The sequence below is a fragment of the Thermobia domestica genome, chromosome 16 (genome assembly GCF_964235325.1).
Source record: "Thermobia domestica chromosome 16, izTheDome1.hap1.1, whole genome shotgun sequence".
NCBI classification, from domain to species: domain Eukaryota; kingdom Metazoa; phylum Arthropoda; class Insecta; order Zygentoma; family Lepismatidae; genus Thermobia; species Thermobia domestica.
In genome coordinates, this window is record NC_137469.1 from 32,124,288 (window position 1) to 32,148,290 (window position 24,003).

A 24,003-nucleotide genomic window follows, 5' to 3' on the forward strand; every position below is an offset into this window, starting at 1 on the left:
TTTCCATATTTTCAATGAAATATTATTATTGTTCCGAGAAAATAATGCAAAGTGCTGTAAAGGAGTGTACTCACGCGGGTGGTGCATAGGATCGGGACCCTTCCAAAGAGGTCTTCATAACTTGGCATATATTTGTACACTTTATTAAGAAAACTACATTTATTTAGCAGATTTGATCTTACGCTTCATCTGTACTCCTCCTTATAAAAAACAATAATTATATATCTTTTTTCTTCTAAGAAAGTAGATGATAATAATTAATAATTACGAACGAGAATCAGAAACTAAGGTTACAAGGACGATATTTCTGGAATTCTGGAATTTATGTTAAAGAGAAATGACATATGTGAGGTAATTGTAATACATTGAGTTGGCAACTATGCCTGCCACCCGAGTTTCAGCCACCTGCCACATACGGCGCTAGTTGGAGGTAAACACAAATCGCGACTCGTTCGGAAAACTTCTCTCGCGAAGAAGTCCATTCGATTTCTGTGGGGCGCTAAACCGCGGCCGAAATTCTCCGGCAGCTGTACTGGTGAAGGTTTATGGAGAGGCTGTAATGTCTTGTCAGCATGTCGCAGAATAGTGTCAAAAGTTTACGGATAGTAAAGAAAACGTCACCGACGAAAAGCGCTAGCATACAATTCAGAAGACCACCACGCTGTTGAAACAGTGTTCGCTTATACATCATTGACCATCCTCCCTACAGTCCGGACCTCTCTCCAAGCGATTTTCACCTGTTGCCACACTTAAAGGAGAACCTAGGAGGTCGCCACTACGTTACAGTTGAGGAGGTGAAACACTTCGTGACAAAGTGTTTGAACACGCAAGCACAGGATTTTTACCAGGAGGGAATCTTCAAATTCATCCCACGATGCGATAAGAGCTTCAACCGAAATAGAAACTATGTTGAAGAATAACATAATGTATGTACAGGGTGCGGCACGTAAAACCGGCCCGTCGTAATATTCTGGTATATTGTGTTTTTGGCAACACTTAAATAATCTACCTTCCTACCAAGAGATGGCGTGTCGAGGTCGGGTCGACTTACGTGACCTGCAGCAGTCACGTACAGCCTAACCAGTGAAACTTGTCGAAACCAGTTGAGAAAAAGGCCTCGTTGTGTTAAGCCGGGTGAGTGTCAGTGTGTGATAATGCCGTGTTCGATACCCGAGCGTGTTGCCATTGTTGAAGGGCTCATTCTCACTGGATCTTTTGTGAAAACAAAGAATTTGTTTCGGGAGAAATTTCCAGGATGTTCTGTGCCAGCAAAAAGCACCATTCAGGAATTGATTGAAAAATGGCGGCGTACAGGATTGGTTCAAAATGCTCCCAGGAACAGACGACCATCTGTCTGCACACCTGAATTAAAGATGCAGGTGGAGGAAATAATGACAAGAAGTCCTCGAGTTTTATACACACTTGACCGAAGAGGAGCGTCAGTTATGTTACTTTCAGCAGGACGGTGCAACATGCCACACATCAGCTGCATCATTGTCCCTTGTGCATGAGATATTTACACCAGAGAGGACAATCAGCAAAGGCTTGTGGCCTCCTCGGTCACCAGACTTGTCCACGTGTGACTTTTACTTATGGGGACTGTTAAAGGAAAGAGCATACGAAACAAATCCACACACAATTGAAAAACTCAAGACCAGGATCCAGGATGTCTTCAATAGCATTACAACACAAGAACTGACATGGGTATATATGAATCTCCTCAATCGTGCTCACATGTGTGTTGAAGTGGGCGGAGGACACTTTCAGCACCTGCTGTGAAGGTGAGTAGTCATATTCAATACATTACATTTCATTTATGTGTTGTAGTTAATCATATTCAATACATTACATTTCATTTTATGTGTTCACTTTACGGGCCGGTTTTACGTGCCGCACCCTGTACTATCTGTTAGCTGTATGAAATAGTATATACACGTTTTACTGCAGGCTTTGTAACCTAACGTTCTGATCACTCCCCTCGTACTTATCGTCTTTTTAGATGTAGGATAACACTCATTCAGTAATACATAGAGGTATTGTCTTATAATAATGGACTCCCCCACCAAACTTTGGACCCCTCCCAACTTAAAATCTTGGTGCAGTTCTGATACTGTATATTGCATAGGCTATGTTATTTTCTTTCAACTACATTTTATCTCTTCTCTCAAAATCCCCAACTTCCTACAATCTTCACTCATGCAACCGAGCTCAATTATAACTTAATTAAGCTTTCAATTAAATGTTATGTTATATAATTGTATAAACTTAACTACATTTTAAAAAAATACTTATAGATAAGAAAAATGTATTATTATTAAATTGTGAATACTGATCTTATCATGAATCGTGCTTTATTTATTTTTTATGTACGGCATATATTTGTTTGATCTGAAACAAAAGGTATTCATTACCCATTCCAACCTATGTCGTTTGAAATGCAATTATTATACCGGAATTCAATCATTGTAACTTCATGTTTGAACATGAAGAAATAGCAATAGTTATTAAAATTTAATTTGATATGATTTCCTGATTATTGTAACTTTTCCTTGAAAAAAACACTAGTATTATTTATTTTATTGTTTATGTGATTTCTTCCATAGAATTATTTTTTATTGGTTGCTTTGTCTATTTTCAAGAATTTCAAACATGGAACAATCAACAATACAAGTGAAAACCAGAATTAAAAAAGAAAAAAAAAGACTTTGAGAACTATTGTGTTTGTTCCTATGGCATTTACATGGGTGACCTAACCACAATCAGGACATATATGCAAATACAATCAACAATTGTTTGTGAAACACATCTCCTCTTCCTCCCCGGCCTCCTCCTTCCCGCTAGCTCAAATATACACTCTCCTGGTGCATATGTAACATATGCTTTCAGACCAACTCTATTGCGCTTGGTTAGGCCTGGTAAATGCGGTCTTTAGAGTGCGCGCGCGTTGCATTATGGAATACTGCTGTAGTGGTATGTTCTGTGGTCGTACTAAACTATTGTTTCTATTTTAATACCTTAGTTGTCCATCAGTCAATATTGCTGTTTTGTCTTTATTCGGTTTGATTCTATTGTTCCCTCTTCAAGTGACCAATGGTATGTATTTTGTATGTGAGAGCGATGAATGTTGACACATACGCTAAACAAGGTACTTCATTTCTGGGAATAGCCAAGCCAACAATAATTTTTTTCGCTTTGTTTTATTATTGAGATTATTATATATGATTCAAGCGCTTTTCTTAGATTTTGCTGTTTACATAACAATTTGCGGAAGAAAATTTCATTTTGTTTTATATTTTTTGTATAGCATTTTCGGCAGTAATAGAAAATGGAAATTATTTATTTATTTTACCGCTTTTCTCGGACACACGTAAAAAAACAAAGGTTACTAGTAAACAAGAAAAAGGTGGACTATAACCAAGTTAGTTTGTCAATATATGGACAACAAAGTCGTGTGTCCCAGCAACCAAGCGAAAATGGTTAACGAGAGAAGGTGATCGCAACCTTGTGTTACAGGTTAATATTGCTAGGTTACAGTGTAATAACTCACAGGGGTACGCTAGCCGATCAAGTAGTTACCACTACCAATCATAACCTGTAACCGGTAACCAAGTTAGCATGTTAGAACAACCGACTGCTCGGTTAACGAAACATGATGCATCAACTTCCTAACCGCGTATTCTGATTAATATAACATATTTTAAATTACTTATAACCAACCACATCTCTGATGATGTATAACATCAAAAAATGCAATATTAAAATAAGAAAAAACTACCAAAGCTTATTGGTCAGTAGTAGATACGTGATACCCTTGTAAGCAAACCATATCCGAAGTATGTAACAACCAACAGAATTTGTTTGCTTGTTACTCTTTCCTATAAGCAAAGCTGTAAAATGTGTTTGGTATTTGTACCGTAAAGCAACGTACAAGGTATTATCTTTCCTGTAAACATCACGAAATTATTGTTAAGAGTGTATGGATTATTTGACGGCAGTTGCATGGTTAGTAGTGCTACTATCGAGTGTGATTGTTTGTACTAGAATGATGTTTCTCCAACTTATTTTAATTTAAATATCAGAAAATGCATAAACCTTCGTAAATAAACTTTCCTTCACATTTCTCTATTAATTCATGTAGAATACATATTTTAATAACTGTTTTCCTATTCCTGCGGGTGTATTCACAATTGTGAAAACTTTTCGTTCTTAAAATTGCAAATGGCGACGTTGCTGTTTGTGCTTCTAATAATGCAGTGGTACCAGTAAACAAGTTCTGGAGGGTTAAATTTACCTTGTGTGAAAATCGGCTGATAACAACAAAGTGTTTTAAATTAAAACTCTCTTGAATTGGTTACCTTCTTCTAACCTACTTTATAGATTAATAACAACCAAACACTGGTTTGTTTCTACGCATTTTACAGTAACCTGTTTCAATTGATTACCGGTGATCTCGTAAAATTAACCTTTTTTTGTCTCAGCAGGGTTGTTGCAAATTATTAACTGGTTCTAGCAGCCAAATTGTCCATTAACCTCCGCTAGGTTACCGCTTATTTTTCTCAGTGCAAGGAATAATAAAAATGAGTAATTTTTGTGTATAACAAACACGTACGGGAATAAAAACCAAAACTAAGAAAAGCCATCTATATATTAAAAATGCTAGATTGATATGAGGTAAACAAAAGTTTACATGTTTGTGGACTTTTGTATGTTTTTGGCCAATTTTTTGACAATGATATCTCAGAAACTGCAAGCTCTAGAAAGATACCGTTTTCACTGATAGATTGCAAATTTTGTGTAGATTGTTTACTACCCAGACAGCACAATGCACGTACAGTATCCATATAGTACATGTACAATTGCACGGATGCAACATGTGCATCATCTGTATAAATGCACGCCTGTACATGTGATGCAAATATACATCACAAGTCCTATTCAACATCTTCACGTGCACAGGACATGTACAATGCGCACGTACACGTCCTGCACAAGTGATATACACCTACCGCGCAGGTGATTTACAAGTACCACGTATTCGATTTACATGTAGTGCACAGGTGATTTACATCTAGGATAGCGGTGATTTACACGTAGCACACAGGTGATTTACATGTAGGACAGAGATGATTTACACGCAGTACCCAGATGATTTACATGTAGGAAAGAAGGGATTTACATGTAGCACATAGGTGATTTACATGTACGACAGAGGTGATTTACACGCAGTACCCAGGTGATGTACATGTAGGACAGAGGTTATTTACACGTAGCACACAGGTGATTTACACGTAGTAAATGTACAATTGCACAGATGCAACATGTGCATCATCTGTATAAATGCATGCCTGTACATGTGATGCACATATACATCACAAGTCCTATTCAACATCTTCACGTGCACAGGACATGTGCAATGCGCACGTACACGTCCTGCACAAGTGATATACACCTACCGCGCAGGTGATTTACAAGTACCACGTATTCGATTTACATGTAGTGCACAGGTGATTTACATCTAGGATAGCGGTGATTTACACGTAGCACACAGGTGATTTACATGTAGGACAGAGATGATTTACACGCAGTACCCAGATGATTTACATGTAGGAAAGAAGGGATTTACATGTAGCACATAGGTGATTTACATGTACGACAGAGGTGATTTACACGAAGTACCCAGGTGATGTACATGTAGGACAGAGGTTATGTACACGTAGCACACAGGTGATTTACACGTAGTAAATGTACAATTGCACAGATGCAACATGTGCATCATCTGTATAAATGCATGCCTGTACATGTGATGCACATATACATCACAAGTCCTATTCAACATCTTCACGTGCACAGGACATGTGCAATGCGCACGTACACGTCCTGCACAAGTGATATACACCTACCGCGCAGGTGATTTACAAGTACCACGTATTCGATTTACATGTAGTGCACAGGTGATTTACATCTAGGATAGCGGTGATTTACACGTAGCACACAGGTGATTTACATGTAGGACAGAGATGATTTACACGCAGTACCCAGATGATTTACATGTAGGAAAGAGGGGATTTACATGTAGCACATAGGTGATTTACATGTACGACAGAGGTGATTTACACGCAGTACCCAGGTGATGTACATGTAGGACAGAGGTTATTTACACGTAGCACACAGGTGATTTACACGTAGTAAATGTACAATTGCACAGATGCAACATGTGCATCGTCTGTATAAATGCATGCCTGTACATGTGATGCACATATACATCACAAGTCCTATTCAACATCTTCACGTGCACAGGACATGTGCAATGCGCACGTTCACGTCCTGCACAAGTGATATACACCTACCGCGCAGGTGATTTACAAGTACCACGTATTCGATTTACATGTAGTGCACAGGTGATTTACATCTAGGATAGCGGTGACTTACACGTAGCACACAGGTGATTTACATGTAGGACAGAGATGATTTACACACAGTACCCAGATGATTTACATGTAGGAAAGAGGGGATTTACATGTACGACAGAGGTGATTTACACGCAGTACCCAGGTGATGTACATGTAGGACAGAGTTTATTTACACGTAGCACACAGGTGATTTACATGTAGTAAATGTACAATTGCACAGATGCAACATGTGCATCATCTGTATAAATGCATGCCTGTACATGTGATGCACATAAGCGTCAGAGGTCCTATTCAACATCTTCACGTGCACAGTACATGTGCAGTGCACACGTCCTGCACAAGTGGTTTACACCTTCCGTACAGTCGATTTACACGTAGCACGTATTCGATTTACATGTAGGACAGAGGTGATTTACACGTAGTACATGTACAATTGCACGGATGCAACATGTGCATCATCTGTATAAATGCACGTCTGTACATGTGATGCACATAAGCGTCACAGGTCCTATTCAACATCTTCACGTGCACAGTACATGTGCAGTGCACACGTCCTGCACAAGTGGTTTACACCTTCCGCACAGTCGATTTACACGTAGCACGTATTCGATTTACATGTAGGACAGAGGTGATTTACACGTAGTACATGTACAATTGCACGGATGCAACATGTGCATCATCTGTATAAATGCACGCTTGTACATGCGATGCACATAATCGTCACAGGTCCTATTCAACATCTTCACGTGCACAGTACATATGCAGCGCACGTCCTGCACAAGTGATTTACACCTTCCGCACAGTTGATGTACACGTAGCACGTATTCGATTTACATGTAGAACAGAGGTGATTTACACGTAGTACATGTACAATTGCACGGATGCAACATGTGCATCATCTGTATAAATGCACGCCTGTACATGTAATGCACATAAGCGTCACAGGTCCTATTCAACATCTTCACGTGCATAGTACAGGTGCAGTGCACACGTCCTGCACAAGTGATTTACACCTTCCGCACAGTGCATTTGCACGTAGCACACAGGTGATTTCGTCGTAGTACATGTGATACACATAAGCGTCACAGGTTCTATTCAACATCTTCGGGTGCGCAATACCTGCCATGCACACGTCCTGCACAAGTGTTTTACACCTTCCGCACAGTTGATTTACATGTAGCACACAGGTGATTTCGTCGTACTACATGTACAATTGTACGAATGCAACATGTGCATCATCTGTATGAATGCACGCCTGTACATGTGATGCACATAAGCGTCACAGGTCCTATTCAACATCTTCACGTGCGCAATACCTGTGCCATGCACACGTCCTGCACAAGTAATTTACACCTTCCGCACATTTGATTTACACGCAGTAGCCAGGTTTTTTCACATGTATGACGGAGGTGATTTACACGCAGTACCCAGAGGATTTTCATGTAGGACAGAGGTGATTTACACTCAGTACCCAGATGATTTTCATGTAGGACACAGGTGATTTCCTCGTAGTGTAGAGGTGATGTAAAAGCATATTAGAGATGCAACGAAAAAAAAGGAGTTTATATATTTGGTGCCTTACGCAGTTCAAATACAACATTGTAAACGTCTTCTTGAAAAGTAACTTAGAGTTACATGTAACGAAAAAGCAATTATATACTTACCCAAAATTACTGACTCGTGCACTACTCTACCGCACCATTAACGTTACAGGCCAGTAATCTCAAAGTTCTAGATTCCAATCCCCCCCTCAAAAGGCAGCTACAGCATATTCTCGTCACCTGAAGACGAGACAATATGGTACTCTGACGAAACTTTGTTTATCAGTAGCGTATATATTAACAAACCACTGTCACGAGCATGTAGACAATATTTTTCTTTCTTCCTACACATATATTATTATAGACTTTTCATTTTGCTATGCAGCATATTGAGTATCGTACCATTAGGGCCTGGAAGTTGAAGACCTTACCTAAAAATATATTTAAAAAGCCTAAACATATTAAGAAAATGACCTAAAATTTGGAAAAAAAATACTTAAAATGTGATAAAATCAATAATGATACACTTAATGTGTATAATATTTAAATAATACATAATTCTGGTGATATGTTGAACAGAAAAAAAATGCAAATTTGCATTTTCATCGCCCTGTGTCTGCTGTTCATTTTGAACTACTTGGAGGGCAATCCTCGCAAGAATCTACTGTATGGTCATACCTACTATACCTGCTTCAGTCATTCAAGGGTTCCTATTGTCAGAGATTAATCAGAGATTATTACAGAAAACTATGTTTAAGAGTTTCTAATTGAGAATGGGCAGCAAAACTGTAGTTGAAAAAAGGTCAAGTACCAAAACCAGCTGTTAAGACTTAAAGGGTAATGGGGACCAATAAGCCAAATATGACTTAAAACTAAGCATTTCCTGGCCTAAAATGACCCAAAATGAATATATATTATGGTGTTCTTTACCTTCGGGCACTTGGGAAAAACTGTCTTTAACTTCCGAGCCCTATATATGATACTGAAAATATTAAGAAAGAAAAAACTCATACTTGCCTGAATAATTAGGTTCTGAACTTATAAACAGTTGTAGTTTGTATATTTTTTTTTCTTTTAATACAGTGCTTGGTTTGTCAACATAGCTTTTACATAGTATGATTTTATCAAAAGCCATCATGGACCTATTTCAGATTTTAAATATATGCATGATAAAGCAAAGTGGCCTCAACTCAATCACAAGTTAAATTAGAGTTTTAAAAAATCCAACTGCAAAAATGTTTATATATTCTATTACCCATAACTTGGTGCAACTCCGCTGTAATTTTATGGAAATAGTAGGTATTACAACATTGATAACAACTGATTATATATATCTATACATTTATTTGTTATTAAATATAAAAAGTAATCTACAAGATGGTTGTAGTTTTTCTTTTCTTTATTTTAATTTACTTTCTCCAATAATTCCTTGGCCTCAGTCCTCTGCATCCTGTAAAGAGAAGTTTTAAAAGTAATACAGTAAGTGCAGACACTAAATCAATCTATTTAAACTAAATCACAGTAATATTCTTAGCATAGTTTGAGATTAAGAATTTAAATATGCTCCATCCAAATTATACATGCCATATCATTTTCTCCAGAAACAAAGCTAAAGACTATCATTTAAGCTCAATAAATCACCACCATCAGCATCTCTGAAATAAGATTTCTTAGGGTATTGAATCAATTCCAGTAAGAGTATTTAAAATAGCAATTTGAAAACGAGGCTGACTTTTTATCGACAGGTGGCAATCCTGTGCAAACGTGTGTTGAAAACACGGGTAGAATATCTCATGAGTAAATGATATTAAATGCACTGACCTTGAATGACATTGAAAAGTGTGGGTTTAAGTACACGTAAAACTGAGTTATTACAACAGGAGTAAATGTATGAGCACGCTTGTTCACCCCGTGCTCATTGGTACGGACAGTGAAGGATGAGAATAAACTGAAGACTGGATGCAGTAAGAACTATGAGAAGTGAATTTGGTAGAGAAATTGAGGTGAATGTTCACGGATGATCGAAATACTACACTTCGAATGCCTTCTGAAAAGTTCAAAATGAAGACGAAAGCTGTGAGGCAATGCATAACGAAGAAAAATCTAGCACAAATGGAAGTTTTATGTTACCTAAGCTAGGGGAAGTGGGTTGAAAGTAAGAAACAACATTCTGAGAAGCAAGCAAGCTGAAAAAGATTTATTTTTGTGGCATGAACAACCAATAAAAAATGTTGCCTTTTCCATATTATCAATTGTATATAACTGCTGATCTCTACCACGTTATGCAAGATAGGCAGAAGTATATACAGTAGTGCACTCTGTATTCCTCTCTGCGAGTGGCCCAGGATGGTTTAGAGTACGAAATGCAAATAAGTTACGTATCTGCCCTTGAAATTATATTCATTTTCATACAAATTAAACGTTATGGGGGTTCAGATCCGACGTACTTCCTGTCAGTGCGCCCCTGACTTATATGACTCACAGTGTAACAAGTTTATAAATCTTAATGCTATCAAGTACAATGGCATTATTAATAAATTTATTTAGATATTCATATTTCAAGTCATGTTACTTGATACTGAGACACTGGATGACTAAGTACTACTTAAAATTTAACCCAAAATATGCAAAAACACCGTGGCAAATTTGTGTAAGAAAAAAACATCCTATATTCTAGATAAGCGATCGGCAAAATCCATATTCTCTGTCTGGGTGCCTGCAAATCGCATAGTGCAATGACGGGACATCGGATTATCCTGCTTCCTAACTGAGCGTTGCAATCCTGACTTTCTTTTTAACTAACATAATGTACATTTTGAATTTAAACAATACTAGTAACGGGACAATACTAGTAAGATTCTTAAGAAACATTTCTTTTACTATCAATGAGTCAATTTTTTTTATCATCAGGTGGTACAGTGTTCCACATAAATATCGCAACTCTATAATAGTACAATACTTTATTTTATGCATTTAAAATCAATATTTCGCTGGTTACCTGCCTATCAGGCGTCAGTTTAAGGTTAGATTGATTATGTAGCAACCTGCAGAACATTGATTTCAAATGTGTTGCATAAGATAAAATCTTAAGACTGTAGTCGAGTTGCGATATTTATATTGAACACTGTACAAGACGAAAAAAAAATGAAATGTGCCTCTCTTTTCCGTCGATATTAACCTTTAAAAAAAAAGAAAAAGTTTGTTTCTGTCATATATAACTTACTAAAAAAGTCTACAAATTTCTAATAGTTTGTAAAATACATAATCGTTTTCGTACAATAAGAAAAAAGTGTTAAAGATAATGAAATCTCAAACACCCCCGAATCGCCCAGTTTTGTTCTAGTGTCCCTTTTGGATATGAGAACGCCGCTGGAGAGCGTTAATATACACGTTGAGAATAGGTGCATATAAATTATAAAGTTGAAAGAATGACTACGTCAAAGGTTTTTTTTTTTTTTTTTTTTTTACTGCTTATAAATTACCTACGAGAGCAAACACATTTTACACTCCGTTAGCTACTCGCACATATTTCAAGGTAAATGCACAGTTCCGCACCTCCTTGCCCGCTAGGTCCGAAGTATGCAAAAATGTCCGCCCTGCTGCCGACTTCTGATGTAGATCATAGTGAGAATTTAAAGCTTGGAGACCACTTGTTAACCGTTCTTATTTTGAAAACTGCTGCAAAATTGTATGTAAATGTTAAAATAAAGGCTTACGAATACATGAAAACCAAACATCAGAGATGATACGTACCTTCGTGACCTCCTTGTTTTGGCGTGGTGCAGCCAATCGCTTATCGCTTCCCTGATTTGCTCCTCCGAACACTCAGGATATAATTTCTTTGCAGATGCTAGAAAAAATTGTACATATGACTATGTTGATATATATGAAATTATACATTCATTAGTAAACTTAAATCCTAAAATAAGAACATCAAAAGTGAGAAAGAGAAACCCTAACAACAATTTTGGTATGCAATCCTTTTCCGTCTGAATGATACCTTGGTAGTGAGATGATATTTGCTGTATTTACGAGAGTAAATACTTCACGCAATTTTTATACGGAACAGATAAAGAAAAACTATTTCGCATACAGCGTACAGAGAAGTTTATGCTCCGATTCCCCCCCCCTCCCACTGCCTCTCTGTATTGAAGATTGTTGAAATTGTCATTCCCAGCAGTGAGTCACTCACCACACCAATGACTCCCCTCTCAATGTCATAACACAGCCCTCCCAGCAGGACATTGAAAAAATATAGGACAATCTATATATATAAAAGAGAACGTACAATTTTTTGTCCGCTCATCACGCTAATACGGCTGAACCAATTTCTTTCATTTTTGGGGGGTTATTAGGATTTGGACCCTAGATGGTTTTTATCATATCACTTTAATTTTTAATTACCAGTGTCTTGAGATAATTGACCATTCAGGTGTCCATAACGTACAAATCCTTTGTTATTAGTTCATCATAGGTAAAAATAAACGTATTTATATGCAACCCGCATGACCGTGTCACTCGGCGGGTTAACATAAATGACAGGCGATATACAGCGGAAAATAGCTTGAATCTTCTGTTTAAAATTTTTTAATTGATTTGCTTATTTTTACAGACACTTTTACAATATGCCAGCACCGGGATGACCGCAGCGAAGCGGGGCGGGTTAACATAAATGACAGGCGATATAATGTTAAGATTTACTGCAATCTTCTATGGTTTTTATCATATCACTTGAAAGCGAAAAAGTAAAAATTATCTAAGTAACAAAGTTTATTGCGTTCCGGGGTGACCGCAGCGAAGCGGGGTGAACGCTGCTAGTTTGGTTTATACAATAGAACATTGTGCTCTGAAGCGAAAAAATAAATAAATAAATAAATGTATTGTAAGAAAAGGCCACCCTTCACTCCAGTGAGCAACTGGAAACACGATTTAGATTAATACAGAGTAAGAGCATATACAACATTTTACTTTTTAAACTTAGTAGACCTTTATTTTCATTTATCTATATATATAAAAGAGAACGTACAATTTTTTGTCCGCTCATCACGCTAATACGGCTGAACCAATTTCTTTCATTTTTGGGGGGTTATTAGGATTTGGACCCTAGATGGTTTTTATCATATCACTTTAATTTTTAATTACCAGTGTCTTGAGATAATTGACCATTCAGGTGTCCATAACGTACAAATCCTTTGTTATTAGTTCATCATAGGTAAAAATAAACGTATTTATATGCAACCCGCATGACCGTGTCACTCGGCGGGTTAACATAAATGACAGGCGATATACAGCGGAAAATAGCTTGAATCTTCTGTTTAAAATTTTTTAATTGATTTGCTTATTTTTACAGACACTTTTACAATATGCCAGCACCGGGATGACCGCAGCGAAGCGGGGCGGGTTAACATAAATGACAGGCGATATAATGTTAAGATTTACTGCAATCTTCTATGGTTTTTATCATATCACTTGAAAGCGAAAAAGTAAAAATTATCTAAGTAACAAAGTTTATTGCGTTCCGGGGTGACCGCAGCGAAGCGGGGTGAACGCTGCTAGTTTGGTTTATACAATAGAACATTGTGCTCTGAAGCGAAAAAATAAATAAATAAATAAATGTATTGTAAGGAAAGGCCACCCTTCACTCCAGTGAGCAACTGGAAACACGATTTAGATTAATACAGAGTAAGAGCATATACAACATTTTACTTTTTAAACTTAGTAGACCTTTATTTTCATTTATTTTCGATATTGAAGAAGGATATGTTAGATATCCGAAACAGTTATTATAATTTAAAATAAAGTGTGTTTTAAGCTTTGATCAGTGTTTCTTTTGTTAAAATAATCAATCCAAAGCCATGGATAGTCTTACTTTAGTAGACCTGCTATTGTTTTGGAAAAAAAAAAATGATTTGATATATAAATAACTGGTTCATTAGCTTTGCTATCTAAATAACTTGAACAAAAAAAAAGTTACTAAACAAAGCAATGTTTATTATAAAAAATAATAGCTGTGTAATGAAATACTTGAATCTAATTAAATATTGAATTATTTGATCAATGTATTTCCCTCTAAAATAAATAATATAACAGCATTTTATTCTTCATAGCCCTGCAAATTATATATACACATTTCTAACAACTGTTATACAACACAAATTTCAGGACATTTCCAATTTATAAATAATTTCCAGGACATTTCCAGGATTTTCACCATTTTTCTGCATTCCATGACGTTTTCAGGACGTTTTTACGAAACACTTTTATTTCCAGGTTTTCCAGGACGCGTGTGGACCTTGCATATTATGTACAGCAATATTGGAAGACGTTGGGATATGTTGGTGAATACCAACACACCTCAATGCCGAACCAATACTGCTGCACACACTGCTGAAAGAAAATGCTAACACAGCTTGCGTTACAAGAGACTGGAGCACGGTAAGGTTCCTCAGCTAAGCTTCATTGAGGAAGAATAAGCACTTAGGAAACAGACAAAAAAAAAAGGAGGATAAAGAGCAAATTTAAAAAAAAAAGTGAGGATTAGTGACTTGTCCCTTAAAAAATGCTATGACTTATTTAGCATATTGCTAATATATAGCAACTTAAATCATCACTGGAACTGTCTTTGGCTTGTATTTTTAGTAATGCAATCACTAAAAATATAGGACAAGATTAAAATATAGGACAAATATACACACATTTCAAAAAAATTGGGAAAAAATAGGAAAATATGACAGCTGGGAGCCCTGCATAACATCACTTAGGAACTAGTGTGTGCCTTATCCAAATATCCATGTTTCAGAATCGTGCGGCATTTGCGCATTAAAGCTTAGAGAGGCATTTCGGATTTAAGTACTAATCAAATTGATGCGCAAATGCCGCACGATTCTGAAACGTGGATATTTGGATAGGACACATACTAGTTCCTATGTGACGCTATGACCCGACCACAATTGGTCCCATAGTACTAGAGCCATGGATCCTTAAAGTTAATTTTCTCACGTTTTCGGTAGTGTAACACCTAACAGTTGTACAACGTATTTAGCGCCATACTAATATATATAAACTAACTGGCCCGTGTGGACAAATAATAAATATCTCATGGCGTTTGTCGTATACATAATTAAAAACTTCCTATTAGTTTCCAAAAATATAGAAAAATTTATAGTACGTAGATATGACCTAGTTTCCCACATCTAAGAAAATGAAAGTCTTATGAAAGAAAACACTTCAATCTTTCTTACATGACTTAAGTGCTATTACTACACAGTTATTTCGCGTCAAATCACATTTGTAATATGCTCAAATTTAAATTTTGTGTGTTCTCAAAACAAGTTTTAAAGTCAAATCTAGCACACACAATCCATTTACATTATTGTGGACAATTTAGTTTCAATTCACTATTTACAAAGATTCATAAGTGATTATGAAAAATTTAATAGCAGTGAAGGAAAAAAATATCCTAACTAGATAACACACATAAATCATTCAAACTCAGCTCTTTTTTGATAAGATTGTGCTTTTTTTCGTACTACTATATTTTTTGTAAGAATCTACATAACGGGTTAAAGATATGAGTGAACAGAGCTTTGATTTTTTTGTGAAGTGCAAATTTCGTGCATTATTACAGAGAGAGAGAGAGAGAAAATGACAATAGCATAAGAGACAACAGGGCGCAAAATTTCAAAGTCAGACTCACTCGCCAATACAAAAATGATGGTCGCCAGTATCTCTCACGTACAAATTATGACAGGTCCCCCTCCCATGGTCCTTGGTCTGACAAAGAGATTGCATTAGGGCATAAAATTTGAAACCCAGTTATCTATTCTAGGTACTGGGCTGTCCCCCAGCTGTTCTAGCTTCAAACAGCGGGGAAAACGATCTCTCGCGGTGACGCGCCAGGAGGCAAACCATTCCGATTGAGTGTGTGAAAGGAAGGGCGAATTACAACGTTGTGAAGACTTCACATTCCATGTTTTCTCTCACTAAGTGACAATTATTTTCGTGCGAAACAAACTGCGCAACCCTGTGAGTCTAGGCATAAACCATTCCTATTGAACACTGGTCGCCAGCTCTAAATTTCTAGTCGCCAACAACCTAGAGACTTTAAATTTTGAACCCTGAACAAGGACCAAAGGGTCATCTCAATCCAATCTATTTTTTTTAACTTTGACTTTATTTTTAGTTGTGTTTCCAACAAAATGTTAAATATGTACGAAAAACTACTTTCACGTTATTCATGTTTCCTCCTTCGAGGACCTTCGGGTCAATTTGATCGTGGGTCAAGATGACCCATCCGCCCTTATAGGTAGAAAAATTCTAGTGCTAAGTTGAAACTGAGTGAACATACGAGGTGTAGCACATCACAATTCCTTCATATTCAGCTTCAACATTTTTCCTCCATTATTTCCTTAAAACAACCAATAATATTTGTTGTTCATTGTAATTTTTATTTTAATACGCACATATCAAATTTTAGGAAGTTTTCAAGTCCATTCTTTTCCCAATATGTGGACCCATTCTGTAACACTAGTCCTTTTGTCATGACCTAATTGAACTATTCTAATATTAAGATAAACTAGTGATACTGTACAATTTTCTCATAAACAAGCCTGGCCTCCCACAATGACATGAAGGCCTATTAGTAGAGACACGATTTTGTGGTGGGAGATCCGGGTTCGATTCCCGGTGGGAGCTCATGTGGTTCGGATTCCACATTAATCAGTAGGTCCACGTCTCATATAGTCTCGTTGCTGAACGGGACGTTAAACTCAAAATCAACTCAACTCAACGATTTTGTGGTAAATAAGAATTCGTAATTTCCTTATAAAAAATATGCGTAAAGCGAGATAAAATCTGTGAATAAAAATTTCAATGTAAGAACACTATTTTCCTTAAGAACACGATTTTCCTTGGCAATTACAATCAGTTACCTTTTATTTCACCTTAATTTCCACTCATCAATCATCATGACATGAGCTCATGCATGACTATATGAAACAATATTTTAGCTTTTAAAAAATAACACTAAGCATCCTCATTGAACAAAAGTGTCATTTGGGGGGCAGTGGCTCAGTGGTAGAGCGTTCACCTCTTGTGCTTGGCGTCCCTGGTTCGATTCCAGATCGCGCCCTGTGGACTTTGTGGTGGACAAACACCGTGCTCGTGGGCTTTCTCGGGGTTCTCCAGTTTCCTTCCACTTTCTTCATTCCACCATTTCATTAGTGTCATCACAGTCTCCTTTAGCCTAACACACATAATCTTGGGACGTAAAACTTACATATATCATTTTTCAAAAGTATCATTTAAAGAAAAAACACACACATATAAAGAACATTAATAGAAAACATAACTTTAGTATTCACAGTTTACTTATGCAATTAAGACGTAAGCACTGTTTTAATGTTTTCCCGTGTTAAATTTGTTCTTTTGTCGGTATGTCGTAAGAAGAAAGAACTCTCTCCACATCAGCATTTGAAACTGATATGTACGTACATTAGTTGGAGACAATTTCCAGCAATTTCTGAATGTTCATCTAACATATCGCGCAACGCTCCTTCCACACTATCCACTTCAACAGTCGACACCGTTTGGACTTCATTTTGTAACTGCATGTAAAATTTCAAAAATTCATAGTGGTCTATTCTCTCAAAAATGGGAATTTTCATCCCATTGCTAGAAAACTTACCATCAGGTTTTGCAAGTTTGAGCTGGGGAAGATGATATAATGATGTCAATGTCTTAAAGATATCTCCAGCTGGATCCTTTTTAAGCATGCTAGCCAGTGTGTTGCTGCATGCCACTCCAACTTCCTTGAACTTCTTTTCGACACTCTTCTTTCTCTGTTCACTCAACTCACCTAATTCTTTATTAGTTTCTTCCTTAAATATAAGTTGTGCCACAAGTTTATATTCGGACATTAGTTCATTTACTTTTGGAATAACTTTATGGGCCAAAGGGATGTTGGAATTTTCGAAGCACGTTATCAAGTCAGAAATAATGGTAATGAATAAATGGTAAAAGCGTTAAAAAATTGTCACTTGCGTAAATTTCGTGGAATATCGCGACTTGTTGCAAATTTCGCTAATTCGGCAGAATTTCGCGTTTAATTGCGAGCGTTAAATGGCCTAACAAATAGTGAAAAAACATATTTTAGGTACACAACAGTTTTATACCAAACTTATACATTTCGCATTTTCGCGTGTCACCAAAAAATCGTGTCTCTACCTTTTAGCTTTAGTAACTTTCCAAGCCAACTTATCCAATTGATTATTTTCTGTACTTAATTCACATAGTAAAACCGAGCGAGCAATATTGAGTGAAGATGGATCAGTAGCCCCCAGGGCACGTTTCCTCTATTACAAGTCGATAGAGAGGGGGGGGGTCAGTATTCTAAGAACATTGATCTCTAAACTTAAACCGGAAAAGATTCACTTTGAGTCGCACAGTGACTTTAACCCGTTCTTCGGCTGTCAAGGGTAGTCATTTGTCCAAATTGTCATAAAGGTGGAGGGCTAAATGTTACGCCATACCAATTTTAGAAAATTTACAGGTATAGAATTTGTTAATTTCTCTGCAAAGAAGAAGTAAATGTGAGGTAAGCACAATTTTTTTTTAATGCAGAAACTGATTGTATTTATTTGTTTGTAGTAGACTTTTATGAGGGACTATGTCAGGAGGCGCAAAGAGACTATTTCGCAGAACGGTACATCTTTGACCGACCTTCCAACTCCAACTGGTATGGGTTAACATAAATGCCAAGGTAGACGACAATGAGCCTTGTAAGAAGAAAATTTACTTTGGGTCACGGAGTGACTTCAATCGCGTCTAACCCGCTCTACTATTACTACTACTAATTTCGAGAACAGACCATAACAAGCCCTGCGGGGCTTCTGACCCGCCCTACTACTAGCGACCCAAAGTAAAGAGTTACCATAAGTCTTCTAACCCCCTTCCCTCGCAGCAGGGTTGGCAAAAACCATGGTTTTTATTGAAAAAACCAAAAAACCATGTTTTTTGGTTTAAACCAGTTTTTTTTCTCGTTTAAACCAGGTTTTTTTTTGTTTAAATAATTCACTCTATGTATTTAAATTAGATATGGACAGAAATTAGTTTGTTTCGCCTTGGTGTTATTATGCAACAACAAGGTTATGCTGGAAGGGGTCACATAAGCTTAAAGCGGAATCCAAACCGCTTCTCGGCTTACATCCAAGAGAAATTGTCCATTTGGACACGAAATCGGGGCTAATTGGTCACAAATGTGATTGCCGACTCACTCACGAAGGACTCTTGATAAAAATACGTTGTACTGATCTTTACATAAGCCTGCTTGTTAATAGCTATAATTGTCAAGAGTAGGGATGGCCAGAACCGGTTTTTCGGATCCAGGTCCGGAACCGGTTCTTCGGATCCAGGTCTGGAACCGGGTTCTCAGATCCAGGTCTGGAACCGAAACTTTGTGACGATCCCTACACTAAACACGAGCTGCTGGAAGGCTGTGAACAGTGTGCTAGATGAAATGGTGGAAGCGACAGGCAGGGGCCCAGGCGGCGGCCGCTTGTCTCATTTGGCTAAATTAACTGGGTAACTGGCAAACTTAATTGTTAAACAGTCAAACTGGCCAACTCATTTGGCTAAACACCCAGTGGTGGACCAAAATAAAAACAAAAAACACTGGTGGACCAAAAGTTTTTTCTGGGGGCACAAGCGAGTCTGGGCGGGGAGGGCACAAGCGCATGGTCCTCTTTGCAGTGTTTTGAAGGTGAAATTTGTGCCTCCTTTACGGGTCTTTGGGGGCTTTCGGATCCAGGTCTGGAACAGATTCCTAAGATCCGGTTCTGGAACCGGATTTTCGGATCCAAGTCTGGAACCGGTTCCTAAGATCCGGTTCTGGAACCGAAACTTTGTGGCCATCCCTAGTCAAGAGTCATTTCAGAAGGACTAAAAGACAAACAGTTACACAAGTAAAAACATTATACAGAATTATATATATATAAATCGGGAAACTCCCGCCTTAGCCATTGGGAAAATCCTGTTATTTAAATGTATTTGTGTGTAAAATTTGAAGGTCAACATATCATAATCACTACGCTAAAACTGAGGTATTAAATTAAAAATTGGGTATGTAGATATTCAATAAAATTAAAACAAAGCGAAATCCAAGCTGATGTTGGAAGCTACGTAGGCAGTTGATAAATTTTGCCAATTTCTATCAATATGTTTAAGCAACCTTGGCTTCTTTATAAAACAAGTAGAAATATATAATTTGGTTTCATTTCGTATGTTTAGGCTTAAATTCCTTATGAAATACCAACGTTATCACGGAGAGGACTTTCGCTTAAAGAGACACCTCGAATTGCTACTTGCTTTACACTTGAAAGATGGGTTCAACCGAGAATTGAACACGGGACCCCTCGATTAAAAGGTGAAAAGTAGATAAACGTAATGCGGATGGTTTGATATGTGGAAACGTCACCATGAAGTTCACACGATTCAAACAACAAACGTTCTTTTTTTTGGGGGGGGGGGTTTAAACCAGTTGTTTTTTTGAAAAAAACAGCTGGTTTAAACCAGCCAACCCTGCCTCGCAGAGTTATATTTTGTGAAGTAAGTCACAGTGATGTTAAATGTGTGACCTACAGTAAAGAGTTGCCCTTAAGCTATATCCTGAATCAATTCGAGCTATATTCAGATATTCTTTTTAAATATTGCATGTTGCAGTAAGGTCTTCAAATGCTTGTATGGGTTCACTCGAGCAGGCGGTTCTACCGAAAACAAAATTTATAGGTAAAATACGATGTGAAATACTTTTCGTAAAAAAAGCAGAGTGTAAATATACGTAATTTCTGTCAGTGGATATCATATTGAAATACATTTTCAATTGTAGTGAACGTATTCTACATATAACTATTTACTGAAGCGGAAGAATACAAGAATGCGAAGAAGGTGAAAATAAACGGCGGGAAAGTTCCGTTCGTGTTACCAATGGACGACTGCGATAGATATAATGTAAGCATACGATTTTATTACGAAGAATTGAGTGATAAAGAGCGTCGTATTATAGTTTTTTAAGCGTCATGGTACGTTGAAACCTACAATCAACCGTGCGAAGTGTAGAAAAGTAAAAATTCAGAGCAGACGAATTTCTCCTCGCAGCAGACCATTTGTACGCGAGAAAGCAGTGAAGCCATTTTGAAGTTAAGAATTACTACTATTATATAAGTGCTTTTGAAGGTAAAAATTATTGCAGATATTTAATGTATGTTTCCACTATCCTCGTTTATGCGTATGCCCTTGTTGCTGACCCGCCTGCTCCCTACGGACGCACCCCTATGCTCCGCTCGGGCCTCCTGCTGCTCTCCTGCCCTGATTCGGTTAGATAGCATTCGTGCTTTTTAGTGGCCACCTAGACAAGTTGGTTCGTGGTTTATGCACTAGCTCCTCATTTAGTGCATGTTTTGCAAAAACAAACCGGAAAATGCAATAAATGCGTGTAAATTTGGTAGAACCGTTTGCTCGAGTAATGCCTTTCTTAAAAGATGGCTCAAGAAAAATACATGCATACGATCAGGTTCTATTTTAACGGCAAGGTTCTTGATTGCTGGCCTCCCTTCCCATTGAGCAGTAATAAAGACAAAAAACAACGTGCCCTGCGGGGTTCTAACCCGCCTTCACTCGCTAACGCTCGTTCGGCAATACTGTATAAGTTAAATGTATAAACTTAGTACAGAAAGAAACCTACCCAGCTACTAATCTACATGGGGGACCAGTAATCTAGAACCTTCCCTATTTTAACTATTACCCCTAATTCCCATTCTGGATTTGGTAATGATACTAGCATACCTTGCTTGTGATTGTAAATTATCTCGGAGGTTCTGCCGTTGGAACACTACCTCCTTTCAAATGTAGGGTTATGTATGCATAATTTATTTCATGTTAAAGGGACTACGTGATAATGACTCTTGCAGATCTTTCTTTAAAGAGATGCAAATCATGACAGTGCCTTCAATGTATATCCTACTAGCAACCTACGCACTTGCCACATTTACATTTGTCTTGCTCAGTCACTGTCAAGGTTTCATATTTCGCGCGCGTGTTGAAGATTGGTTACGGCAGAACGCAGGCTTTGAGCTGTGGTTAGGTAAACGCCTGTCGTCTGCTTACTTCTGCAACAGGAGGGGAAGGAGGTGGCACATGACAAGGGAGATTTGACAACAGCGAGCTGTAAGGTGCGCGCGCAACCCGCCTATATTTTGGCGTTTTTTTTATTAGTATACGTAAAGCCGCGTCAGTTCCCGAAGGAGGTGGACGCTCATACTTTTAGGGATTATTCATTGAGTATCTACGAACTTCCCAAGGGGGCAACAAAGCGACTTTGATTTACTTATCGACTGATACGAAAATAAAAAAGAACGTACCTGTACTTTATATCTGTATGTGTAGTGCCCTTGTACTTTATCAATGGCTATGTGTGTGTGTGTGTGGGCGGGGGGGTATTTAACACATATCGCATGTCTTGTGCACATGGATACTTCTTACTATTGCACTATGTAGAAAATTTATGGTATGTCATGTAGAAGTGGTAATAGAACACAGAAGAAACGCAGATCACGGCGTTCTCATGTATACTATTACCTATTAAATTTTACAAATTCACACTAAAATTAACTTCATCACTCACCTCATTGTAATATAATGTTGAATTCTTCGCCTTCAACCACATGGAACCACCACACCACAGATCGTACCCGACCACACAAATGAGCGCTGGCTAATACACAGCTGCAACCAGTGCGCATGCGCGATTCGAAATAAAAATTAAATTAATAACAAATAGAGAAAAATATTTTACTTGCAAACAATAATAATCTTATTAAGATTATTATATTTACATATCTTTTTGTATGTATATAATCAGACACATGTCTATTCGGTTCTCACCTCATTTATTACATCAAAGCGAACACTGCACATTCTTTATGCTACTGAGAGAGTCTATTTATAGCATGTAGATTTATTTGATTGAATATTTATTCGAATGTACTTAAGCCTTCGAAAAATGCAGGTTATATTATATTGTTTATTTCGAATGAGTAATATAATAATTTTTTAAAAAATGAACCTTCAATTAAAAATATTATAGTCATATTTAATGTAAATATTAGCAGAATGAAACTAAATACGGTACACTTGCACGGTATTACGAATGTGTCATACACATGTGCACTAGCTGTGCAAATGCACATGTGCACACAACGGCTTAAGCACGGGTTATATAAATGTGTGCTTCATCCACGCAAATGCACTTGTGCACATGTACGGCTTATGTACGTGCGCTGCATCCACGCAAATGCACATGTGTACATAACGGCATAAGCACAGGTTATATAAATGTGTGCTTCATCCATGCTAATGCACATGTGCACATGCACTTCTTAATCACGGGTTATGTGCGTGTGCATCATCCACACAACTGCATATGCGCACATAACGGCTTAAGCACGAGGTATACAAATGTGTGCTTCATCCATGATAATGCACATGTGCACGTGCACTTCTTAATCACTGGTTATGTACGTATGCCTCATCTACGCAAATGCACATGTGCATATAACTGCTTAAGGACGGGTTACATAAATGCGTTTTTCTTCCATGTTAATGCACATGTGCACGTGCACTTCTTCATCACGGGTTATGTGCGTGTGCATCATCCACACAACTGCACATGTGCATATAACGGCTTAAGCACGGGATATATAAATGTGTGCTTCATCCATGATAATGCACATGTGCACGTGCACTTCTTAATCACTGGTTATGTACGTATGCCTCATCTACGCAAATGCACACGTGCATATAACTGCTTAAGGACGGGTTACATAAATGCGTTTTTCTTCCGTGTTAATGCACATGTGCACGTGCACTTCTTCATCACTGGTTATGTGCGTGTGCATCATCCACACAACTGCACATGTGCATATAACGGCTTAAGCACGGGATATATAAATGTGTGCTTCATCCATGCTAAAGCACATATGCACGTGCTATTCTTAATC

General features: G+C 37.6%; 1 long non-coding RNA gene across 1 annotated transcript; it reads right to left on the reverse strand.

The window, feature by feature from the left end:
• Positions 1-9,328: 9,328 nt before the first annotated feature.
• LOC145672740 (uncharacterized) lies at positions 9,329-23,326 on the reverse strand. Its single transcript, XR_014128632.1, has 3 exons — positions 22,629-23,326; positions 11,705-11,801; positions 9,329-9,401 (listed from the first exon to the last, which is right to left on the reverse strand). It is a non-coding gene; the product is annotated as an uncharacterized LOC145672740 (long non-coding RNA).
• Between the last annotated feature and the right edge of the window lie 677 nt (positions 23,327-24,003).